General features: G+C 36.7%; 1 long non-coding RNA gene across 1 annotated transcript in view; it reads right to left on the bottom strand.

Annotated features, from left to right (window-relative positions):
- Positions 1-1,844: 1,844 nt before the first annotated feature.
- The window catches only part of LOC134347786 (uncharacterized), a 97,588-nt gene continuing 92,781 nt past the window's right edge, over positions 1,845-6,651 (bottom strand). The window contains exon 3 of the long non-coding RNA XR_010018249.1: positions 1,845-2,933. This is a non-coding gene — a long non-coding RNA (uncharacterized LOC134347786). The remainder of the gene's footprint in view (positions 2,934-6,651) is intronic.

The raw sequence follows: 6,651 nt of genomic DNA, 5'->3' as shown, positions 1-6,651 counted from the left end.
TGTGTTGATTGTTAATGCAAACAATGCATTTCACTGTGTAGTTCAATGTACATGTGATAAATAGATAAACCTGAATGTGAGTGTATCTGGAAAAGTCATGATACTTCTTCCATACTTTCAGATCTACTGCCCTTTCCAGCTTGGCTTGCCTGTTATTGTCATCGGTAATCTCCTGACACAAAGGACTTCCCTTAGTGTGTGGACAGTTTACACAAAAATTTCCAGATCAAGCACTCGGTGGAGTGGGAGATTCACTTCCTTCCCTCTATCATTTTTAGGATAATTATAACTGTGATTGATGTGAATTACGTGCATCCTTTTGAACCGACCTCCCATATTACAGCAGCTAAGTCCCACCAGCATGGAAAAATTCCAACAGGCATTTTTTTTTAAAAGTCAGTTGCTTTCCAAATAAGGAAGATTTAAGAAAACTGCCCCTATGGGATCATGATTAAAGACTGCGATACTTTGACAACTTTTAAAAATTAGTACTAGGACAAAACATTACACTCTATTACTGCTCCTAATTGGGAAAAATGAATTTAGGGTAATAATTTAAAGAAGGAATTTTATTTGTTTGCATGATGAAAACCATAAAATCCATAGCTGCCAAAGGTACAAGTGAAATACAAAATCTTCTAGGATTTTAATTAAGTGTTGACAATTAAATGGATTGATAATTCACACAGGTAGGTAAGAAGCTAGGTAGCCAGATTTTAATTAAGTGTTGACAATTAAGTGGTTTGATAATTCACACAGGTAGGTAGGTAGGTAGGTAGCCAGAACTTCACTCTACTTTTTCTGCTTGTACACACCAAATTCTTGCCACTTAGGTTGCACATGGGTACTGTCAATACTCATCTAATGCTCATTTTTACAGTTAATTTATCTTAGAAACCGTTGTGACAGTCAACAGACTTACTTGTCACCCTGCTTCTAGCTGGTGCACAGGAGTTCTGAAGTTATTAGGCACCACAGGAGGAGAGCCTGATCTGCTTTGAATGAACTTTCTTGACATTTCTCCAAACTTAAACCAAGGCCAGAGCCACTTCTGCAGTGATCTTACTCATTGTCCCACATCTGCTGGAGCTATAGACAAAAGACTATACACAGAGCAAACATGCCTGTTCACTCCAACAGAAATTTAGGAAGAAAGACTCAAGTCTGCAGACCTTACACCCCAAGACCATACATGAAGTGTTACATTCCTGTCTCTCTGAGGAGCGTAATAAAAGAGCACTTGTGCCAGAAATTCAAAGAATTGAATAGGCACAGCTATAATTATACATCTCTGCGGAGGTAAATATTACTGTAACTCTTCACTGATTCTTCAGAATTTGGATAAAACAGGTTTTAATTTTGAAAAGAAAAAATTTTAAATGTTAAGAAATCTAAACTTATATGTTTTTAGAGCAAGGTCTCAGCAATCAAGCAATATTTCAGTGCAACCTGATTTTGTAATTTTTTCATAAAATATGTGTTTTTCCTGTCATTACTTAGTTTTTGTCAACACAGACACAATAAAAAGCTAATTGTTCCTATTTATTTAGTCTTATATAGATTTAGAGCTTTTAAATCATTGTGTCTACACCATAGGTACACATATATGCTGTTAAATGTTGAATATTCACTTTTGTTCATTTTTTATACAAACGTACTAGTTCACGTGTACTCCTTTAAAAACTCTTACATCATGCAACTTTTATCATTAGCATTAAATATACAAAATAACAATTTTGGACATTAAAAAAACACATTTTAAAGAAACAATTACTTTAATAAATCAACTGTTTTGGAGGAACAGATTGTAAGCATATTAATTTAAAACAAAGTAAGTTCCATCCGATGGTGGTGACTGAGACCTGACGGTGGTGGCAGTGGCCTAATTATAACAAACAGTTCCAACCTTTTCACCACTCAAGTCAATGCTTCCTTGCTTAACAACTTGGTACAACAAATAACAATTTGTCATGTACATTTTATCCTTCTGTAAATACAACAGTAAACAGCAAAATAAAAACTACGGTACAACTGCAATGTTTAAGCATAAACATCAGAAAACACACCAGGAACTAAAAAAAAAATTCCAACCATTTCTGGGCTTGAAAATCTTTGAAAACGTTCAGTCACTTTATCAGGAAGTAGTCGATTAATATGCTCCTCCTCTATGAAGTCCATGACTTCAGCAGACAGGTGTTAGATCTCCCTCGTCCTGCTTGCACGACCCAGTGTTGATGGCTCCATCAGTTTGACCAGAATATCTTCAACTGGTACAAAGCACATATCCTTTCCACCTGGTTTTGGATGGAAGCGTGTGTTGGGCCCATGTGGGTGGAAAAACTCCACTTGAACATCTTGATGATAAGCATCCACAGTGACAGCCTTTGCTAACCACCAATTTTGGTCATAAATGACTGCAAGCCAATCTCCACAATTAATGACATCAGCAAATATATCTGTCATATTTCTAGTTTGCTGTCGTCGCCAACGCTTTTTCAATTTGTTCCTATCTTTTATTATCTCAAAGTTTCTTTTTCAAAGCTTTCATCTCTCTCAAGTTATTTGCTCTTGTTTTCTTTCTTCCCCTTTCCCCTATTATAGACTGCCTACTGCAAGCTGGCTCCTGTATAGTCTGATCCAATGGACTATCTGGGGGAGTTTCTGGGCGTTCTGGGCACTTTCTCTTACACTCTCAACTCTTGCTGTCTATGCTTCCATGCCTTTCTCTTACTCCTCTTTTCCATTTCATTCAAATCGCTGATAATTTTTATCTTCCCATCCTCTACTCTCTTCTTCCATCTTTGCTTTTCCTTTCTCAGGTATTCCTCCTTTAACTCTGGCTCACTATATATTTTCTCTCTCTGCTTTTTTTGGTATTCTCTGTTTCTTCTCCTTCGCTCCTCCACCGATAGCTGCTGCCTAGCCATAACTTCCTAAAATATATAAAAGGAAGGTCAGAATTTAATGGAATTACTATAAAATTGTGCAAAATTACTATGAATTTAATTATTATTTTATAAATTAAATTTTATAAAATAATTATGAAATGGTGCAACTAAATTCATTTATGGTTTTAGTCATTGGGGATACATATAGTAAGGAAATATTGTAGGCCTGTGTGTGGAAGAAATAAGGGGGAAATTATGTGTATTATAAATAAAGAGGTTAATGAAACATTACAAGCCATATTACTATTTATTGTGATCATAAATTATATTCAAGCCTCCACTAAGGATGATTTGGATGTTTTTGTCAACACCATCAAACCATGTGTCACCACCGTCAGACAGAAAACCTGACGGCGTTGACGTCCAACGGTAGTGACAAAAACACACTTTTTTACATGATATGCATGAGTTGTATACAGCAGCCATCTTGTCTTCCCTCTGTTACTAGCTGCCTCTGGCCTCTAATTAAAATGCATAAATTTATGACATAAATTAAAATAATTTTTTCTATACAAAAGAGACAGTGCTGACACATCATGGTTGTGACAATAGCAACATCAATAAATATGTTAAGATTATTGAAAAAATAGCAAACTTACAGGAGCTTGTTTGACCTTGTTGCATTTAGCAGATGTGGAGTGTGGAAAAGGGGTCCTCAGGAATATAGTTGACCATGTGGTTGCCTGATTTTATTGCTTTTTTTTATAAATATCTGATGGTGTTGACAAAAACTTGGGACACATTTTGAGCAACCACAAAATAAGAATGAATATTGTTGAAAATTCACTGCTTTTAGTTTTAAAGTATTTTTTCACTCTACTCTTTCATCTGGCATATATATTATGCATTTTAAATGATTTATTCACACTTTTTTTTATCAAATTGAAATGATAATCTCTTGTCTGAGGACAACTGATTTTGTGGGTACTGGGCTATCATATAATCATATAATTTATAAAACAAAAAATGTTGCATGTGTGCAAAAGACCCTCAGATGATCAACCCTGATTATTTTAAATAAGAAAATGTTATTCATTTTCAACGGAATTAGCACTTTTCTTAGTGGGACATGTTTTCGCCGAAGTCTCAAGAATCATTGTCTTATAATGTAGAACTTGAGTTAGAATCAGGTTTCATAACATCAGCATATGTCGTGAAATTTGTTGTTTTGCAGCAGCTGTACATTGCAAAACATAATAATAAAAACTATAAATTACAATAAAAAGTATATTTAACAAAATAAATACACACAAAAAGAGAGGGAAAAGTACTGAGGAAGTGTTCATGGATTCATTGTCCATTCAGAAATCTGATGACAAAGGGGAAGAAGATGTTCCTGAAATGTTGAGTGTGTGTCTTCAAGCTCCTGTAACTTCTCCTTGATGGTAGCAATGAGAAGAGGGCATGTTCAGGTCATTAATGATGGATTCTGCCTATCTGAGTCATCGCCTTTTGAAGGGGTCCTCAATGCTAGTGCCCGTGATGGAGCTGACTAACTTTACAACTTTCTGCAGCTTCTTCCAGTCCTGTACAGTGGCCTCTCCATACCAGATAGTGAGGCAACTAGTTAGAATGTTCTCCACTGTACATCTGTAGAAATTTGTGACTCTCTTTGGTGACAAACCAAATCTCCTCAAAGTCCTTAAACATATATACTTGCAGTGTGTGCAATTCCACTGCAATGACTTGTAGGATGGAAAGCTATAAAAGGGTTTGAAAGCTTTTTTTATTCAATTTTGCTTTCAGAGTGCACACAGGCATATAATGTTAAACAAATGTCAGAAATGGTTTCACACATATTTACATTAATTGTGGAAAGAGAACCAGTGTTACTGTTTCAGGGAGAAGAACCTTCATTAAAACTGAGAAAAAGAAAAGAAGTTGGTATCAGTAGCAGGGAGAGTGGAGGATGATGGCTCAGACAAAGGGAATAACTGTGGTAGTGAAGCTGGGGTTACTCTGGGAGCAACCTGTAAGCAATGTTCCCTCTAATTTTTAGTAGTCAGTGTGCGCAAAAATCTTATGTCGTGCAATTTTTTTTCCTGTGACACTGAATGCACACATGGGACAGTTTATGTAGGTTTACAAAATATTTGACATAAAACTGCACAGAATAACAACAAAATAACATACATATTTAAGTCACACACACAAAAAATGCTAGTGAACACAACAGGCCGAGCAGCGTCTATAGGAAGAGGTACAGTCGACGTTTCGGGCCGAGACCCTTCGTCAGAACTAACTGAAAGAAGAGATAGTAAGAGATTTGAAAGTGGAAGGGGGAGGGGGAGATCCAAAATGATAGGAGAAGACAGGAGGGGGAGGGGATGGAGCTAAAAGCTGGAAAGTTGATTGGCAAAAGGGGTACGAGGCTGAAGAAGGGAGAGGACCATGGGACAGGAAGCCTAGGGAGAAAGAAAGGGTAGGGGGGGGAAGCCCAGAGGATGGGCAAGTAGTTATAGTGAGAGGGACAGAGGGAGAAAAAAGAGAGAAAAGGGGAAAGGAAAAAATCATAATAATGATAATAATAAATAAATAAATAAGGGATGGGGTACGAAGGGGAGGAGGGGCATTAACGCAAGTTCGAGAAGTCAATGTTCATGCCATCAGGTTGGAGATATTTGATTTTTATCATATTTAAGTCACTCAGTTATTTTTTCTCTGTCCTGTCTTTGGCATTTACCCATTCTTTGTAAGCTCTGTCTCGACAAATAGAACTTTCATCGCATTGATAGCTTTTGATTCTCATTAACATATCCAAATGACATTCACCTAAACGGTTTCTCAGCTTGTTTTTGAGTTGATTCATTAGGCTAAAACCCCGCTCACAGTCCGCACTAGACGCAAGAAAGATTCCCCCAATGAACATCAACTGTGCAAGATCGCAAAACTGTTCATTTTGAAGTACAAATGCCACCATTTGAGAAAAGTTTGAATTCGGTTTGGATTTAATTTTTTCTTGCACGGAAAATTTGAAATCATTAAACTGTCTAACTATTACAATATTTTCAGCTAGAAAATCATGATATTTTAGACATAAGGCATTAACTTGTTCATCGCCAAATGTGAAGTCACAACCTGCAATTGCGGAGAAATCAAAAGCTGACCATTCTTGTACCTCAACTCTGATCTCCTCTGAGTTCGATCGTTTTCGCTCTCACTCATCTGCACTCAACTGTAACATGCGTAGCACTCTTGTAACGGGTAATGATGGGTTCTGTTGCCTGAGCTTTTGTACACCGTCCAAATGCGATTTACTTGCCAAATGACGCTTCAAAAAGTCAAGTTTCCAAATATCATCCCACTTCTTTCCACTAGCAATGGTTACCATTGGGAAGGAGGTACAGGAGCCTGAAGGCACACACTCAGCATTCAAGAACAGCTTCTTCCCCTCTGCCATCTGATTTCTAAATGGACATTAAACCCATCAACACTACCTCACTACTTTCATTTCTGTTTTCATTTCTGGTTTCTTTTGCACTACTTTTTAACTTAACTATTTAATAGATATGTATACTTACTGTAACTCAGGTTTTTTTCTCTATATTTATTTATCATGTATTTCATTGTACTGCTGTTGTAAAATTAACAAACTTCACGACATATGCCGGTGATATTAAATCTGATTCTGATTAAACTTGTGAACCTCCTCTGGACCCGCTCCAATACCAGTGCATCTCTTCATAGATAAAGGACTATAAAC

This window comes from Mobula hypostoma, chromosome 1 (assembly GCF_963921235.1).
Source record: "Mobula hypostoma chromosome 1, sMobHyp1.1, whole genome shotgun sequence".
Lineage (NCBI taxonomy): Eukaryota > Metazoa > Chordata > Chondrichthyes > Myliobatiformes > Myliobatidae > Mobula > Mobula hypostoma.
This window is presented reverse-complemented; position numbering and strand designations above follow the sequence as displayed.